Consider the following 20,318-nt stretch of genomic DNA (forward strand, 5'->3'; position numbering starts at 1 on the left):
TCTGTGAGTTTGGTTTTGTAATTTTTTTTGCCTTTTTTTTTTTTAGATCCCACGTATAAGTAAGATCAGACAGTGTTTGTGTTTCTCTGTCTGACTTATTTCAATTAGCGTAATGAAATAAATGTTTTGTTTTTGTTTTGGATTATTTACATTCTCCTGGATTCTAACAGGAGTCCTTAGGATTATCTATTTATAAAATCATGTCATCTGTCAGTAGAGACAACTGTATTCTTCCTTCCCAATTCTGAAGCCTTTTATTTGTTTTTCTTGCCTGACTGCTCTGGCTAGGACCTCCAGTACTATGTTGAGAAGGAGTGGTGAGAGTGGACACCCTTGTCATGTTACTCATCTTAGAGGGAAAATGTTCAGCCATTTTCCCTTGTATGTTATCTGTAGGCCTGTCATATATAGCCTTTATTATGCTAAGGTACATTTCTTCTATACTTAATTTATTGAGTTTTCATCAGGAACAAATATTGAATTTTATCAAATGCTTTTTCTGCATCTAGTGAGGTGATGTGTGGGTTTTTTCTTTCATTCCACTAATGTCGTATATAACAGTAATTGATTTGGTTGTATTGAACCATCTTTGCATCTCAGGGATAAATCCCACTTGATCATGGTGAATGATCCTTTTAATGTGCTTCTGAATTTGACCTGCTTGTATTTTATTGAGAAGTTTTACATAGATGTTCATCTGGGATATTGGCCTGTGGTGTTTGTTTCTTATAATCCATTTCTGGCTTTGGTATCAGCAGTGCTGGCTTTATAAAATAAGTTTGGAAGCATTCCTTTCTCTTTAAACTTTTGGAAGAGTTTGAGAAGGATTGGCATTAATTCTTTAAATGTTTGATAAAATTCATTAGTGAAGCCAGTGTGTCCTGGGCTTTTCTTCTTTAAAAAAGAAGAAAATTGCTTACTAGCAATTGATCTACTCAGATTTTCTATTTTTTCATGATTCAGTTTTCATAGTTTGTATTTTTCAAAGAATTTTTCCATTTTTTCTAGATCATGCAGTTTGTTGTTCCTAGTAACCTCTTATAATCCTTTGCATTTCTCTGGTATTCATTGTAATGTCTCCTTTTTTATCATTTTGTTGACTTGGGTTTTCTTTTTCCTTGGTTTGTATAGCTAAAGGTTTATGAATTTTAGCACGTGATATAATGAGCGCTGGGTATTATATAAGACTGATGAACCACTGAACTCTACATCTGAAACTAATAATACATTGTGTTAAGTAATTGAATTTAAATTAAAAAAATAAAAATAAATAAATAAAGGCTTATTGATTTTATTTATCTTTTCAAAGAAACAATTTTTAGTTTAGTTAATCTTTTCTGTTGTTTTCCTGTTTTCTATTTCCTTTATTTCTCCTCTAATCTTTACTGTTAATTTCCTTCTGCCAATTCTGGGCTCAGTTTTTTCTTTCTTTCCTAGCTCCTTAAGGCATAGGGTTAGGCTGCCTTTTTGCAATCTTTCTTTTTTCTTAATGAAGGTATTTACTGCCGCTAAGAACCTCCCTCTTAGAACTGCTTTTGCTGTATTTCATAAATTCTGCTGTTTTGTGTTTCCATTTTCATATGTTTCAATATACTTTTTTACTTCCCTTGATTTAATTTCTAGTTTGATCTATTGTTTGTTGAGTAGAGTGCTGTTTAATTTTTATGTATTAGTGAATCCTCCAATTTCTTCCTGCTCTTGATTTCTCTTTTAAGGCCATTGTGATCAGAGAAGAGATTTCAATCTTTTAGATGTGCTAAAACTTGTTTTGTAACCTAACATAAGGATTATCCTAGAAAATGTTCCATGTACACTTGTTCCATGTTCCACTTGAAAAGAGTGAGTATTCTATTCTGCTGGTTGGATAGAATATTCTGTATATGTGTGTTGGTCTATAGCGTTGCTCAGATGTTCCATTTCCTTAATGATTCTCTATCTGGACAATCTGTCCATTGTTGAGAAGGAATATTAAAGTCCTTAACTATTACTGTGTTGTGGTTTATTTCTCCTTTTAGCTCTATTAGTTTTGGTTTATATATTCAGGAGCTCCAATGTTGGGTGTTCTGGTTCAGTTCCCTGGTTGGGCAGGACGGAGGCTGTATCATCATTATGTATTTATTAATACATAATACATAGCAGGTGGAGCTATGATTCAGCTCCTTGCCTGGCTGGGGGCAAACCAAGCTCGAGGGCTGGCATAACTCCTTGTTTGAGGATTTGAATCAAGCAGATCTGCACCCTGCCAAGTTCCCTGGTCAGAGAGCATCACCGACTTAGTTCTGCAGATGAGCAAAACTGCTGACTGCAATTACTACTTGGGCACTGCAGGTATGAATTTTGTTTGCCAAGATCCATACACTGGTTGTTGGAAGCCCCTCCTTTCTCCATCATGGTCAGATTCCCAGTGGTTGAGCCCCACAGATTTCCTGCAACCCCAGGTGAGATCAGAGTAGAGGCTCCCACAAAGCAACCTGCAATGCTGGGAGAAATGCTGATTGTCCTTTCTGGATTCTCTTTTCCCACTGGAGGAGCTGGAGGCTCAAGGGGCACCTCTCCACATGTGCTGAGCTGGCCTGGGGAAGGGACAATGTGGTCAATGTGTACCTGCTTCTCTAACCCTTCTAATACCATCTGTTTTGGTCTCTGTTGTACAGAGAGGTGTTCTAGCCTTACCCCCGTGCCCTTGGATTCTTGCAGTGGTGTCTTGCTCTTGAATAGTTAGTTGTTCGTTGTTCTTCTTGTGAGTGGCAGCAATGTCAGGAGCAACATATGTCATCATCTTGGTGATACTACCCCTGAGAGGACTTTTTAAATTAAAATGTAGTATATGATAATGCATAGCAATTACAGAGAAAAATTAACCTCATACCATACACCAAAACAAATTTCAAAAGGGTGAAATAGTTAAGCATAAAAACAAACTAAAGAATAGGTAGAAGAAATTAAAACTGAATATTTATCAAACTTCAGTAGGTAATCAATTTTTTGAAAAGTAACAAAAAGGAAAATGATACCAACAAATAGATCTCTCTGCATGTTAGATATAAACCTTAAAGAAATCTATAAGGAATTTAAACTATAATATCACTATAGGCTATCACTAACAAAAAGTAATTTAAAAATAAAATAAAAGCTGAGAATTATGAAATCTATTTACTTATGTAAATATAAATTATAAATTATATACTTAGCTGCCTAAATTTTAAAACCTATGTACATAATATATAGCCCAAATTTGAAAAGGCTAGCAACACATTTAGGGAAAGTTTAATAAATGTGGCAGAGTTAATGTTTTTATTTAATGAGAGATTAAATTTAAAATTTTAAAAAATATCTTGACGTCTCTATAGTCAGTTCACAAACAAGAAACACAACTAATAAAGAACAGAAAAAAAACTGTAAGCCCACTGGTTTTTGAAATACTTTACTTTAAAAGAAAAATAAGGTCTCATTTTGAGATCACGTAATAAACAAAAAAAAATACATTTATGTATATTAAGAATATCAAGTATTGGTTTGAAACTGGTGATTTCATACATATTAATGAGTGTGGAAATGGCTTTAACTCTTTGGAAAAGAAATCCTATAATCTAAAGCCTTTAAATTAATTCTAAGGAAATATTCCAAACTATATTTTTCAAATGCACACACAAAAGTTCACTTCATCATTATTTAATAATCAAACAGTACTAACTGTAAAAACTTGGAAGCAGTATAGAGAAAAGTTGATTAAATTATGGTACATTATTGGATAGAATATTTCAATTTCTAGGCAGCTATCTGGCACACTCCACATGATAAAATGCAAAATGAACAAACATATTTTAAGAGTCATTTTACATCATGATGACTTGCACATGAAAAAGATGGAAGGAGGACCCATAAGAATGATAAGAATTTTGAGCATGCTGGGTTTATGTGTGACTTCTTTTACTTTTCTTCATGTGTCAAATTTTTCTATATTACTATTTTACCTTTATAATTGAAAAATATAGAGACAAAATTCCATATGGAATATATGAAATAAGAAATATAAAGCTGTGAATATTTCCTCCATCTTATTCATTTCCTATTTTAGTAAACTCTTCTACAGCCAAATAAATGAATGTGGAATAGATTAGCGGAATGATAGAGCATTTTATATATCTATAAGGGCATTTCTCTATCACATAAGGGAAAAAACTCTTAACATTATAAATTTTTATTACTAATAACAGGTTTTGCATTGAAGTAACCTCAGTCATGAAATTCCTGTTGATGAAAGCATTTAGCAGCAATTTGACTAACTGACCTAAAGAATGCTGAGCTGTAAGAAAGTCCAATGAGGATAATGAAGCGATTACGTTTTTGTGTGTGTCTTTAAATATCTCTTTTTTACAAAACACTTTTCCTCAGCTTCTTCCTACGTGTCCCTCCCAATTTTAGTTGTGTTCACTTTTAATAGCACAGTAACCATGAAGGTCACGGAAATATTTTCAAACGTGTTTTGTATTGTAGGCCCCTTAGCAACCATATATCTTCATTTAAAAGACATTTAGGCAAAGGAAACTAAGTGACCAAAAAAATTGTCCTTATGTAAAAAAGTATGATAAGGTAACCTTAGAAACTAAAATTATTCGGTCTTAAATGATCTTTCCTCATAGCTAGTCCATCTGAGCTTAATATGAAAAGGTTGTTCATGGCTTTCCTTCCTGGTAGGCCTGGATCTCTTGGCTTGCTGTGGTCTCATTCGTCAGGAGTGTGTACTTTGACCTTCTCAGTAGGGGCATCTTGATTTCACCTCGGTATTGAGTCATCTGTGATCAGGTCATGAAGACTGACATTTATACTCAGGTTTCTTCAGATCCTATGAACATTCACACACACACAAATAGTTGTCTCTTCAGCTTCCACTGCACTTGACCTTCTCAGTGTATTTCACTTGTCTTGCTCTGACATATAGCAGGGACCAGCAATCTATGCTCCTTGCCCTTCTTCTTGTGCACATCCCATAACACTAACCTTTCTCAGGTGGAGCTAAGAGAGATATTGATGTTCTTTTTTGTGACTGCTGTCTAACAGAGTTAGTTTTTAAAGTGGTGCCTGGATATTATTACATGCATAAAAAGTACCATTCTCTTTCAAATCCTCTGTATGAGAACTATAGTAGGGGAAAATATTGCACATGTTGCCTCGGTCTCTACCTGAGGTTAAGGAGTATGAGCCCACTAAGAATCAGTGAGTGGGCGCCTGGGTGGCTCAGTCATTGAGCAACTACCTTCAGCTCAGGTCATGATCCCAGGGTTCTGGGATCGAGCCCCGCATTAGGCTCCCTGCTCAGCTCAGGGAGAAGCCTGCTTCTCCCTCACCCACTCCTCCTGCTTGTGTTTCCTCTCTTACTGTCTCTCTCTGTCAAATAAATAAATAAAATCTTAAAAAAAAAATCAAAAAGGATCAGTGAAAACCAATAATGATGAATACCAGTATTGTGTTCGAGTTTGACCAAAAGCCTATGTGGGTTCCTTCAAGTGACTGTTTATATCTGACCTATATAGCCGTTTTCTCTGGGACTTTTCAATACTTTGAAATTCTTTAGATTTAAACAGGAGACCCCGAGTAGCTTCTATGTACAAAGCACTATTTTATGTACTTTATATGAAATAGGAATTATTAGAATATTTATACCCAAAACTTTTTCATGTTTGAAACTTCAACAGTTTTCAATAAAAATGTAATAACTGGCTAAGTAGATGATAGATAGGAAAAGAAATCACAGGGTAGATATTAAGACAAGAAGAATAAAATAGAAATGGAATGGAGTTAGTAGCCAAGCATATATCAGTAGTTCTATATACTCTAATATAAGAAGGTTGAAAATAAGACTGAGCTGCCTAATAACTAATATAAAAAGTGGAGTAGTCCTATATGAAATTCACAGGACCTACAAGTATAAACCAGTGGAAGAGAAGCACATCTTTTCCTGGTAAGAATCCCTCAAGAAATGTCTAATATCTACTTACAGAGAAGAGGTATTCTAAAGCTGTATCTCTGATACAAATGTAATAGTGGGTTTCATAGCACAGCTCTTGGTAATTCATTGTTGATGGTGACAAGAATTTTACAAATGGCCATCCAGTTATGTAGATCTCTGAAGCTTAAATTTAGAGCACCTAGAAATAAAATGCAGAGAATCCAGAAAAAATACTTTATTTTCAAATCTGAGTTTGATCATGGCTGAGTGGCAGCCAGCATGACAGTACCCTGTCTGACCTCTAGTGAAGTTTCCCCATGTTGCCAAGCACGGCAGATTCATGCCTTTTTAATTTTTCCTTTTAACAGAATATCTACAGGAAAGGCTACACATTTAGGAATGTGAGGATATTAACCAGAAGAATGCTTATGAGTAGAGCCAGTATTTTGTGCAAAGATAATTCTGGGTTCACTTAAAACACACTATCAGATGAGTAATGGAGATGCTGACGAAGACTTAAAGACGCAACTTACAGTCACTGGGTACTACAGAAGCTGAAATTGCAAACTATAATAAAAAGTGAAATAAAAATGCTACAATGGGGATGCAGTCACAGTAGTGTCACAGAGCAGAGAAGAGGGGGGCGGGGTTGTTTCCAAATGGAGAAATCCAGGAATACATAGGAGAGTCTATGAGCCACAATTTGACAGGAGAACCGTGTTTCAGAGGGTGAAGAAGTTCAAGAGGATTTGAGGGTAAGCAGAGTGTACAAAAGACCATTAGTTCATCCAAAGAAGCTGACACAAAGGGTGTGTGGAGCAGTGTGGAGGGAGACAAGGCTGCAAAGGTGAACTAGGTTGAGATGGTGAAGGGACGTTAGCTATAAGCAAACAATATGGGACTTAGTAGACAGGACAGAAAGGGGTTATTTATTTAATGGCTATTTAAGACTTTCTTAAAGTTTATTTAATGGCTATTTAAGACTTTTCTTGTGGGTGGCATGTTGGAGGGTAATTTGAGTGAGAAAGGCTACAGTCAGAATATACTGATTAAGAAATTATGGGAAAAGGCCATGCGAGTAAAGGTCAAGGCTGAAGCTAGGGAAGAGCAATGAAGAGGAAGGGCGGAGGCGGGTGGAAGAGAACAGAGAGGAGAAATGCCTGCGCTACACTTGATGACCAACTAGGGAGCCTAATAAAAAAGGTAGAGATCATGCTAAGGTTTTCAGTCTATGTCTGTGTGATTAGGTCCGTGATCGTGACAAGGAAGACAAATAAGAGGTATATATGGGAGGCAGCTGGAAATCTGAATCTAGAGCTAAGGACCTGAAGCATTTTAAGAACATAGCAGGATCTTGCAGAACCAGGATCTATAGACTTTGAAGAATGCTTGTGGAAGGACAAGTTCCCCCAAGGAGTGCTGTTGGTAACTCCGTCCTGGGTGAAGTCTGGTGGGCTCCAACAGGAGAGGACAATACCGTTGTATTTGGCATCCCACCTCCGTTCACACTCTAAATTCTGTCCTTCCTAACAGATATTGCTCTACAGCAGACAGAATTAAAATTGTTTTAGGAACTATTGACTTTAGTCTTCAGCGGGGGGGGGGGGGGGGACCCCACCTAAAAGCATCAAAGTTGGCATAGTACATTCCCAGACTTGTATCTCTTGCTGAAGCAGAAGGGCTCTGAGGCAGGTCGTGAGAGCCTGATATACTGCAGTGTTCCTGCCACACAGGCAGACAGCAATCCCTCCCCAGGTCCCGTAAGAGCACTTTACATTTTCTTCCCATCTTTCAGCTCATAAACATGTTTCTCTTCAGAACACACACCATATGCCATTGGAAAAGGGTTGTAAAGTTTTATAGATATATTTGAGAGTATTATAAGAGTATAATAAAGCAAAAATAATGCAAAGGAATGGGAATTATTGAACAATGGAATTAAAATATTAGGCACGGATAACTCTAAGCACATTCAGCTTCTGTTTGTTTGTGCAAATCATAAAACCCAGAACTCTTGTTTAGTTCAAAGATTTGAAGCCTTTGAGTTGGGCTTTAAAAAGGAAATCAGCAGTGGCTGTACTTTATTGAAAGCTTATAGGCCAGGCATCAGTAAATGAGAGCTTATTATCTCAAATACCATATATGAGGTTCTGTGTTTTTTGAGATGAGAAAAAAAATTTTTTTTACTCCTTTGGGATTTTTCTACAGGCGTCCCTTTTTCTGAAGGGATTAACTACATTTATTTGATTAGCATTTATGGAGTGTCTGTGCCATTGAGAGTGGTTGAAGATATAGAATACAAAAGATAATTTTTATTACCGGGGGACATGTATTCCAACATGTACCAACCTTCATTTATTCATTCATTCCTTTATTCATTAAGCGTCACTAAGTACATAGTACTGTGTGCTTGGTTCGTGCAAGATCAGCAATGCTGACAAAGCTTAGTAATTGCAGGTTCTAATGGCATGTGTGAGGGTGGCTTCTGTTTGATACACTTTTTCTATAATCCAAGAGGATATCTAAAGGAGTTCTGTCGTGAGTTGGTTTCAAAAAAGAAAGACAACAGAGAGGCACGCAAGATAAGGAAATGACTCTAAAAATGGAAAATTGGAGGTCGGGGTCTCAAAAGGACTAGAAAAATGTGTAGCAGGTAAATTGAAATTGGAAGGATGCCAGTAGGAAAGTACAGTAGAGGCTAATTATTGGGATTTTGAACCTGATGTGAGTAATAAAGCTTAATGAGGATGGGGAAAATGGTTGGACAATGACCTTTTTAGCAGCCTTCAAGTTGAGCTTTTTAGAAGAATCATTTAGTATGTCATAAAATAATTTAAAAAAAAAGAAAACTAGTAGGGGATGAGAGGTGTTTCTATAGCTTTGTAGAAAAAAAAGAGTTACATACAGAAATATTGTGTAGGAAGATGAAGCAAGGCTCAGACAGGCAATGAGAGAGTCATAGCTCTGCTCATAATCATCAGTAGTATCCTGTGTCTACCAAAAATTCAATCCTGTAGCCTAGTATTCAAGGATCTCCACTGCTGAAACCCAGGCCCCTTTTCAATATACCATCAACAATTCTACAATTTGTCACAAACCCTGAGCTCCAGTCAAGCTTTTGTCTATGAGTTCTATGTTTTCTGTTTTCCTTTCCTCTTTTTACACCTTATCTTGTGGCTTAGAATCTCTTTTCTCTTTATGCCGTGCTGTCCAGACTCTACACATGCGTTAAGGCCTATTTAAGAAGACCTGTTTTGTCTCTCCAATCGCATATATTATTTCCCTTCCATGACACCATTTTCTACTTTGATGATAGTGTTCTTTAAGTCTGTTGTCCCTTTTCTATTAGACTGTAAACCCCTTGACAGCAACACTCAGGTATGACCTTTCTAGGAGTTCTTTCCATAATCTTGCAGAGTGCCTTGTACACAAACAAAACCCAGAAATATTTGTCAAATGAGTCAATGACTGTCCAGGCAGAGCAAGGCAGAAAAGTCCCAAAGAAAACATAGGATTTGGAGATACAATTCCAAGGTACTATTTTTCAGGGATTTAAAAAGAACTGAAATGGGAAAATCATATGCAGAAAGCACATTAAAAAATATACAGTTTTTACTACCCATTCATTCATTTATTTACTCAACAAATGCATTTAAGCACCTCTATATGAGAAGCATTCCTTTCAGAAATAGCTCAGAAGGGAATTCAGGTCCTGACATAATGGAATAAATGCTATGAATGGGTTAACCCCAATTGTTACGGAAGTACGTGTTAGCAGGGAGTGCTTCCCAGAGATGACAATCTCAAAGTTGAGACCTAGAGTAGTAGTAGGAATATGCCATATTAAGACCAGAGGGAAGGGGGTTGCCTTGGTCACTCAGTTGTTTAAGCATTCATGATTCCAAGGTCTTGGGATCAAGCCCTGAGTTGTTAGGCCTCCTGCTGGGCAGGGAGTCAGTTTCTCCCTCTCCTTCTCTACCCCTCTGCTCACTTGTGTGCTCACTCTCTCTCTCAAATAAATAAAATCTTAAAAAAAAAAAATAGAGGGAAGGTAGATAAGGCCCAGAGAACAGCATGCGCATAGACTATGAAGCATGAAATGTTATGGAGCACTTGGGGACTACGGGGAGTTTAGTTTGGTTGGAGATTAAGTGTGGGCAAGTGGAAGAAGAGGCCAGGGAGGCAAGCCAAAGCAAGTACTTGAGAGCTTTCAAAAAGACATTTATATGGAAATGTCTTAGAAGCTATAGATAATAAAAATTATTAGGATGGAATCAAGATTGTCCAAGTTCTACTGAAGTGTATTTATCTGATACTCATATTTAGAAGTTACAATCTAAAGACACAATATCCCATGCTAAAGCAATTGGGAACTTTGTGCTGAAAGTGAAGAAATGGCCATTGCCCCTCAATTTTTCCAGCTGTTTATCATTTAATACCACATCTGTTCGGATGACGGCCAAAAGAGCAGTTCTTGTGTCTCATCTATACAGTAAGTTTCACTCATTTTTATCCTGAATATTGAGAATCTGTGACAAGTTGGACAAGAGCAAAACTAAAGTTGATCATTGAACTATTATGTCCTCAAAGGGATTGATAAGCCATTAATAGTACCCCCCGCAAAAGAATGATATATATTATTTACTTACAAAACTGAATTAACTATTTCCAAGCATATTAAAGGCACCCATTTATATAAAAATAAGTTATTGCTTATCATAGTTTATTCTGGCCTGTTTAGTAAACTGAGTCTCTTAAACCTCAGGCCTATGCAAATATTTAGCGTAGTTCTAACAATTCTATCTACTGGAACATTATAAAACTAGAATTTTTCTTTGAAAACTGGGTAGGTAGTCTGAGGGTTTTTTTTTTTTTTTTTTGGTAGTCTGAGTTTTTATTGAAATCTGCTTAATTTTCTATAACAAGTAAGATGCTTTGTCTGAGTGATTAGAGAGAATCAGAATGCCTAGGATGTGATACATTTTTGGTTTGTTTGTTTGTTAAAACAAAATTTTGTCATGTAACTAAGATTGTTTTTTGAAAAAGAGATTCATCAACACAGAATAGGAGACACAGTCATATGTAGTCAGTTTCCATTCACCTTACACAGACAAATAAACAAAGTGGTTTATTTCTTTCTCACTAGTTAGTTCATTGTTATTATTACAAATAATCCTTTGTAAAGATTCCAAAATTAAGGTTAAAACAAAATTATACAAGTTGTCGTTTTACATTACTAATTCATTTCCCCCAAATGTTATTCAGGTGAGCTAGAGTTTCTCTTTCATGCAGTGTAGAAAAGTTAAATACTCTCTACCTTCCTATGTGAGGCCCCACAGGTTTTTAGAGAGCATGTATGGTCCCACAGTCAGAAGATTAAAGGAGTAAGTGGCTTTCCTAAATTCACAAGGCAAAGGCCACCTCAGTAATCACTAAGAGATGATCGGAAAAACAATTATCTGTGTGGATGCACAGATATTTGTAGCAGGAGAGTGGGAACAGATCACCCAGGGTGTTCAAAGATGCAGGCAAATTTTAGTAGCATCTAACTTCTCTTGGTGAACTTATATTCATTGAAATCAAATATTTTATCCCTGTATCTGGAGGGATAAACTCCAAATGGACCATGGCGGCCATATTTTTTCATCCTTGGTAGACAATGAAGCATGTTGAAGGAAATAATATAAAATGCAAAACACAAAATCTTAGGTGGACACTGACCTCTTGAATCTGTGCTTGGAATAAATCTAGTTCTTTGGTTTCCCTGCACTGTCCCTTGGGAAACTGTGCCTCTCTGTGTTTTTAAAATTACTCAGAAATGTTACTAAAATTACCATGTTAAAGCATCGTGACCCAGTTAACATGACTTTTTGCCTTTTCTCATAACAAAGTATTAAGAGAAATAAATAACCTAAAAATTAGGAGTATTATTTTATTAGGGACTAAAAGCTGGTCAAACTATTGATACATTAAAATTCCAGAAATCTATGCTATTTGGAGCAAAGCAGGGGAGCCATTTGCTTTGCAAAGTGATAAAGAAGAAGTTCATTATGAAGATTTCCTCTGGTTTCTACACATCAGTCTTTGTCATTCCAAACCATAAATCCACCAATTGATTGGTGACTTTTACACAGAAATCAAGAATGCATGATACTTCTTCCAAAGTTTTTAATGAAACAAAATCAGAGAAAAAGCAAAATTCAAGCAACTCCATCATGACTTATAATGCGGGGCTGGAACTTCACAACTGTCAGACCAAATTTGACAGGGACCCAGATCTGTTCTTGCACATTGCCCCAAATCACCTAGGCTACCTCTCTATGCCATGGGGCTCAGAACCTGCACCATCCTGACAACTCGGGAAAGGTGTCTGTCCAAACACAGCTAAAGTGGCTAAAGAGAGAAGAGGATGCTTAGGATATTGTAATGAAGCTTTCAAAAAATCTCTTAAAGATTAGATAGAAATACAAAAATTAGGGAAAGATGAATGAAGGAATAAAAACACAAAAGTAAATGTTGCTATGCATTCATGTATGTTTTTTTGGCCAATAAATGCTCTCATCCATCCATTTTTAAAGCATCTAAATTGTTGATTCTCTTACATTCAAAGGGCCAATAAAGAAAAATTTCATAAGTAAGCTAGTATATAAATGTGATGTCAAGGAGTATATGCATTTTTCTTCATATATTTACTTTGCTTATCGGATTTAGAAAATAAGAGAGTCCTCTGGGCTATTGAAGGTACTATATTTCAAACCCTATTCAATTGAATTTTTACTGGTTTTCCTAAACTCATTGGATAGTACCAATTTCAGAGGATAATAAAGGACCAAGTCTCGATGAACTGGTCAAACCCCAGCCTCAATATTAGAAGCAGAATTTATTAGAAAAATAAATTTTAACTACAGGAAGTGTGGTAAACGCTTTGTGTGTATATCTTTGTACTGACTGGTATGTAAAGCATCAGTTTCTAATATATAAAAATATCCAATTTTCAGAATTCAAATGAGGGCCTGTAATGTTATTGTTAGCATTAAAATTTTCAGTCTCTAGTTCATCAACTGAAAACTGAAGTTTTAGCTTTAAAACTTAAATAAATGTGTCATAACCATGTTTCACTATTTCCTGGCCACATGGTAGTTAACTTTGACTTTCAAGGTAACAGAGGCTGGCCTAATTAGATCCAAATATAGAAGAAAAATATCTGAGGGAATAGGCCACCTTCTATTTAATTTGACTAATCAGAACGGTACAGAACGGTACTGAGGACTAAAAAGTCAATCAGAGGCACCTGGGTGGCTCAGTCAGTTAAGCAGCTGCCTTTGGCTCAGGGTCCTGGGATCGAGCCTCGTATCAGATTCCTTGCTCAGTGAGGAGCCTGCTCCTTCCTCTCCCTCTGCTGCTCCCCATACTTGCACTCTCTCACACTGTCTCTTTGTCAAATAAATTAAAAAAAAAATCTTTAAAATCAAAAGCCAATCAATGGCATAAAAGAGTCACAAAATGATTATCCACTAGTCTCTACAGTCGTCATACTCTTCTTAGGTCAAAGTATGGATTTTATTGTTGGTTTTCAGAAAGAAATATAAAGAGAGCAAAGATAGCTAAGAGCTACTTTTTTTTAAAACTGAAGGATTGAATGAGTTAAATAAGGAAAGATGAAAGCAGTGGGATTTCTAGAGAATAGTTTTCAACAAAATTTCCTTGCTTACTCTCTTCAAGCTGACTTTTGGTAATGCCATATGATAATTCTCTGTGCCCACAGAGGATAATATCAAATAAAATTGATTCTAATGAAGGTTAAAAAGCTTGGTTTGGAAAGAAAGAAGAATTCCTTAACCAGTCAGAATACTAAAAAGATTGATGAGGAAAGTTGCAAAATCTCTGTCCGGGAGGTCTTTTGAAAAGCAAGTACATGACCCTATTCTGGAATGTTCAACTTTTATCTCTTACTAATTAGAAATCAGATGAATTCCATAGTTCTTAAGTTTTATAGTCCAGTACTTGTAAATATTTATTTACCTGACTACTTATATTTACCAACACCACTATTACTCCCACAGAAACAAAATAAAATAAAACATATTTCCTAAAGCATAGACTTCTGAAGGAATCTGTCCTTTCCTTACTAGCTATAGATGTTTCCCAAATAAAATAATATGACCTGTTAAACCCAATCTCCAATATGATTAGCCACCTATGATTTTAGAATTATGTCACTTTTAACCTTCCTTCTAGAAATCATGTCTGTAAGGTAAGTGGACTACATGAGGCTGATTGCTTTTTCTCCCATGCGTCCTGCTTCTCTTGACACCACTCCCCATGCTTTTAACTCCGTTTATCTCATCTCTGCTGCTGAAAGCATTGTCTTTCAAGATTCAAGATAGTATATGCTATGTCCTGCTTTGGACTGAAAACATATAAACTAACCTCCCTAGATCATAATCTACCCGAAGGCATAGGCCAGGGTGCTGTCTCCCCTGGTGTGCCTGGCTAGGTACCTATGCCATAATGGCCCTCGCTCAATTACTCTACCTAACGTAGGCTGAACTGGTAGCTGAAGGCTTGCGTCAAACACAAACCAGCTATATGTGTCTCTTCAACACCCAAGTCCCCAGCTCTGACTATTTACAAGCCCACACTTCGGCTAATTTCTTGTCCTGGGTTTGGAGTTGAGCTTCCTCTCTTAACACCAAACTCAATTCTTGCGGAGGTCCTAAGGGTTCTCAAAGTAATAGGTAGTTTTCTTTTCCTTTCTCTTTTTAAAGATTTTATTTACTTATTTTAGAGAGAGAAAGAGATAGGAGAGAGGAAGAGGAGCAGAAGAAGACAGGCGGACTCCATGCTGAGCACAGAGCCCGACAGCAGGGCCAGATCTCATCACCCTGAGAGCGTGACCTGAGCCGAAATCAAGAGTCAGACAATTAACTGACTAAGCCACCAGGCGCCCCTTTGAGCAATAGGTGGTTTTCTTCGCAAACACAGTCATTATGTAGATTGGCCTCTCTGATCAGAACCCCTCTACATGAGGCCTCAGTTCTGGAGTGAAATCTTGCCATTTCCACACACAAGATGTGACCTCATAACATTTCTTGGGGAAGCATACTTATTGAGCGCCTACCCTGTGTCAAACACTGTGCCCCGAGGATAATTTAGTGAACAAATTGTCATTTACATTTTACTGGGGATGGAAATGGACAATAAACAAAATAAATACATTATAAAGTAAGGGTGAAAATCAGAAGTGCTAAGCAGGAAAAATAAAGGCGTGGAAGGAGTGCAGGTACGGCAGGGACGTGGCAGGAGGCAGGAAAAAATTTTGAGTTTAAACAGGATGGGTAGGAAAGGCGATATTTGAATGAAGACTTTCAGAAACAATTCCTTTGGCATGAGGTTCCTGCTGAAAAGGCAGCAGATTCCACCTCCCTCGTGGGAACCTTCCGCACCCTTCCCACCGTGGCACTGTTTGCTGGATGGTATTGATCTGGCCTCCGTCTCCTATGAGACCACAGTACCCAAAGCAGTGTAAGGCTCTGTCTGCAGGTTATTCTCAAGTTCTGAAATACAGAGAGAAGAGAGTGAAACCAGAGAGTCATTTTTTGGTGCACTGACAGAAAACACCGTGAGGTTCATTACTTAGAACTCTCCTCAGGGATTAAGCATGATTAAATAGCCCCAGTTTACCAAAAAAGACCAGGTTTCACCACCAGATACACATGCCAGACACTTGGCATCCCATTTTTGTAGTGTTTCACAAGCATCTTTAGCAAAGCTAACAATGGAGGCCCAGATTTCTTTCTCCCTAGAGACGCTACACATTTCTCCAACTTGCTGTGTTCACATTGATTTCAAAAGGAGCTTTGCACTCACAAGAAAAACACGGAGGGCTTAGCGTGTGACCCATGGTTTTTACAGCCACACTATTAAAAAAAGGGAAGAAACTCAAAGCATTTTCACATTTCCACATTGACAGGAATTGGCTGTTTTGACAAGGGAAAGTCATGGCATAGGATTTTTTAGATAAATTAACAGAATGAAAGTGCTAAATTAAAATTGCAACATTGATTTCCTTTTTAGCTCAGCTGTGCATTATATAAAAGGGTCAGAGGAAGGATTTATTATGGGCGATGAGTCTCTGTCGTCCACTAAGAGAGACCAGTGTATAAAATAAAGTTGTCCATTTCAGACACCCTTTGTCTCCAAGGAAAGCTGTCTAGGAGGCCCACGGGTGGCAGAGGCACTGAAAGGAAATGGAAATTGATAATCGGTCCTGTTAGGCTGATTCTCTGCATGTTCAATTCATATCCTTTTGAAAAGAAGAGATTAAGATGAAACCTCATTGAGGAATACACATTTCGAAGAAAATAGAAACAAAGGTTCTGCAAGGCTATTTCAGTTAGTGTCAAATGTGAGAACAAGGCGACACAAACTTATATGAAGAAAGGGCATTAACAAAATCCCCAGACAAAGGAGAAGCTAATAGCAAATATATGCAGCCGCCTTTGTGGATGCTCACAGGAGAAGTGGTACAACTTGATTTACAAAGGACCTGGATAATTATTTGTTACTTGGAGCCAACCCTGCTTCTCCCTCTGCAGAGGGCAGGCACTGACCATCTGCGTGTCTTAGTTTTGCTTTTGTGCGGCTGAGAATTAGCCACATTTTTGTGTCTGGTAAGCTTTGCATGAAGAGACGTTTGAAGCACTGGCTTTGTTTTGTTTTAAATCTTTAAACTGTTCCCTCGGCTTCAGTCAGAGGATTATTGCACATCTAACCACAAATAAATTGAAATATCAGCTCAAGAGAGTGCATGTTGCTCACTGACGGAATAATGGACGGCAGGTGGTAGAGGGTTTTGTTTTCAGAAAAGCACAGGAGGCTAGAAGTGACAAGAGGGATTCTGAGAGAGGGCTGAAACTGTCAGGATGGAGTCATGGGGGTCAGTAGTTCCTGAGCTGACCTTTTTAAACAAACCCTGAGACGACCTTTTACTGCGTACTCACAGCAGTGGAGCATTCATGCCAGAAAGGTTGCCCCTCCCTCTAGATATTGAGAGTTTGAACAAAAAGCATATTTTCTATGATAGGGCCCGTGTCCAACGCTTCACTCACAGGGAAGCCTGACACTCCCTCTCCTGTCAGCCCGTGACACGCGATCCTAACTGCTCACCTGCTCCAGCACACGCACGAGCATTCGAGCTCTCCCTTAACACCTTTCTGCCACCTTTGATATCATCTTCCTGTCAGATCATGGAAATTGAGGGACTCAGCAGCAGCGTGGGACACTCCGTGGGCTGATTTCCATGTCATTGCCCTGAATGGTGTTCTAGCGCAGAGGTGTGACACGGAACTCTTACTTGGCTTTTGGGGACATGCTAAAGGACTGAGGTGTGTTGTCGGTGGCACAAAGTGCACTACTTAGTGTTTGTGAGCCAGAGTTATAGAAGGCACGGGGCAGGGCTTTCTTCTCAAATACTGTTCTCTCTGGCATCTGTTGTGTCACCAGAAATCGCCAAAAATAATGCACCTAGTGTGCTTCCTACTGAAGGCTCTTTGTTCAGAATTGCCCATATCTGAAGGCGACAACCAGTTGTCTCCAAAGCCTGTGAAAAACAATGAGGGTTTTTTTTTGCCTTCATCACTAAAAAATATTCTGTTACTCACCCTCCTGTTGAAAATGTTTTATGTGATGATAGAGTCTGTCTTCCGTTCTGATATGTCTGTTATGGGAGCTGTGCTCCTTGCTCAGGTGAACATGCAGATCTGGGGGCCATCCTCTGGTCTGGGATCCGAAAGCCATGCACCTCAATTTAGAAACTCCTTTTCCATTTGCAATTAGCCCAGTCATTTTCTCACTAAATTTCCATCTTCAAGTGACCTGGTCTAAACCACTGAAATGTAAATCATTAAAAACAAACAAACAAACATGCTTTTTAAAAGTTTTAAAACAAATTTAAGTAATTATAGAACTTAAAATTTGATTTTTTTTTTTTTTTTTGCAGTTTGGCTCTACGTATTACTCACATCTTTTGAGTAAATAACAAAAGGGACATTTAGTGGAAGATTCCCTTGGAAAAGACCTAATTTTTGAATCTGGCAGAAAAAAAAATGATGTAAATAAAGACCTAGAACCTTAATCTCCTGATCTTCTGTTTCCAGACTTGGTACCCTTTTCTTTTCTTTACTCTTTCCTTTTCTTCTTTCTCTTTTGGGACTCTTTTCAATTGACATCACTATTTCCTGGTACTCAAGCAAACAGAGAACTCAATAATATAGCTCATTATTGCTGGGCCTAATTTTTAATGTCTTCCCCATCTCTGTCCCTTTACAGAAGCCAAGAAGTGCAGAATGTATTGTATAAGCATCTGTTGTTTCCTACGCATGTATATTTAAGTGGTCTATATGCTGGGAAGCCAGAGTTTCTGGCTTGAAAAAAAAATGTTAAAAAGAAAAAGAAATTGGAAAAATCACCCAGACAGAAGGTTAAGGGCAGGGGGGAATAGAAGGGAAAAGAAAGAAGGCGTTTTCCACAATAGAACCTGAAGATTATAAAGAAAGCTCAGGATACCAAGAGAAAGGAAGGTCAGCCTGGACTGGGAGGAGAAGCAGCAGATCTCCCAGCAACATCTCCTTTTCCTGGTTGTCAGCAAGGTCTGTTTGGGAATAACCAAAAAGAAAATAAAAAAGGAAGAATAAAACTTTAAAAAGTGACATTTGAAAAGAAAAGACCAATGAATGGATAAAACTATCATTAGAGCTCAAAAAAGGAGCAGTAAGAATATATTCTGTAGAAGAATGAAAAAAGAACTGTAACCTCAGGTACAATCAGGGGTGCCTGGGTAGCTCAGTCACTTAGTTAAGCGTCTGCCTTCCGCTCAAGGTCATGATCTCAGTGTCCTGGGATCCAGCTCTGGGTTGATCTCCCTGCTCAGCAAGGGAGTCTGTTTCCCCCTTTCCCTCTGCCTCTCCCCACCACTTGTGGTCTCTCTCTCATTCAAATCAATCAATCAGTCTTTAGGGGGAAAAACAAAAACTATATAACCAATAATCGTCCATAGAATTAGAAAGCAAATTTTTAAATTTACCGTTCAGAAGATCTTAGGAGCAAGTAGTTTTGCCACTGAAAGGCTGATAGTTTTGTCAGAGTTTCTATGCTATTTAAATAATTCCAGCTTTTAAAAAGATGAAGAACACATGCCCTCCACATCAAAAACTAATGATGTACTATATGGTGACTAACATAACATAATAAAAATAAATAGATAAGAAGATATAGAAAATTCCCTAATAAACTTATGAGCCTTAATCAACTTTACTACCCAAAACCAAATAATACTAGAGTAAAAAAATAGAGATCATTTTCTACTTACGAATAAAGACGCAAAATTGTAAACCAAATAATATTAAAAATTAAATCTTTGATGTTATAATGAAACTAAAAGCTCCACTCAGTAGGTTCATATAATGGATTAAGTCTGTCTTCTGATCTTCTCTTTATTAACTTGATAGAATGTGGATAAACCCCAGGATGTAGTAGGTTGAATCAGCATATGAGAAAGATGATAACAGTGCTTGACCTAGCTTCCTCTAGGTGTCCTCTGCAATTATACAGCAATAATAAAGCTTTCACCTATGATTCTGAAGTAATCTTTTAGGGAAGATTGTTCAGGAAAAAAGGCTTTGTTCATCCATACATTCATATACACAGTACTTGAAAGCATCAAATAAATGAGTAACTCTTGATGATGATTAGGCATTCAATCAATAAAGGTTTTATTTGGGAAACCTGTAGTGTTAGCACATTCAACCTGTCATTATGCTTTTTATCCTGGGGGGACTTGAGGTTCTTATTCAAGCGTCTGCTAGGGTAGATATTAGAAGACACTAACCAAAATCAGTAGTTCATCTTCACTACAAAACATTGCAGGAAAGAGATTGTATACAGAAATGAAATCTATGATAAAAGCTACCCATTTCTCTCATTTTACACTGATGATGGATAGATAGATATAGATACAGATATAGATATCCTAAAATCCTAAAATGGTGTCTTTGTAAGACATACCATAGCCACCCTTTAGAAGGTATCCCAGATGCACTGAGTTTGGGTCTCCCCGCTGAATAGTGAGTCAGCTAGAGAGATCAATGCCTAAAAACTTGTTGGTGCTCAGAAAACATTGTTCTAACTTAATTGAATCACTCAGACAGAAGATTATCCAGACTTCCAAATCACTTTATTTCTCCTCTCCATATACAAACGTAGGTGCAACTTAAGCCACTGATTTAAAAATCATTAGATAGTGCTGTCTACTCTATTAGCTTAAATGAATGTACCTTACCTTTAGGACTATATTTGGAAAAATGTTTAA

The 20,318-nt window shown here is 37.4% G+C and overlaps 1 protein-coding gene across 1 annotated transcript in view; it reads left to right on the top strand.

Annotated features, from left to right (window-relative positions):
- The window catches only part of DPYD (dihydropyrimidine dehydrogenase), an 842,461-nt gene that overhangs the window by 774,730 nt on the left and 47,413 nt on the right, over nt 1-20,318 (top strand). The window lies entirely within an intron of this gene.

Source organism: Martes martes (assembly GCF_963455335.1).
Source record: "Martes martes genome assembly, chromosome: 4".
Lineage (NCBI taxonomy): Eukaryota > Metazoa > Chordata > Mammalia > Carnivora > Mustelidae > Martes > Martes martes.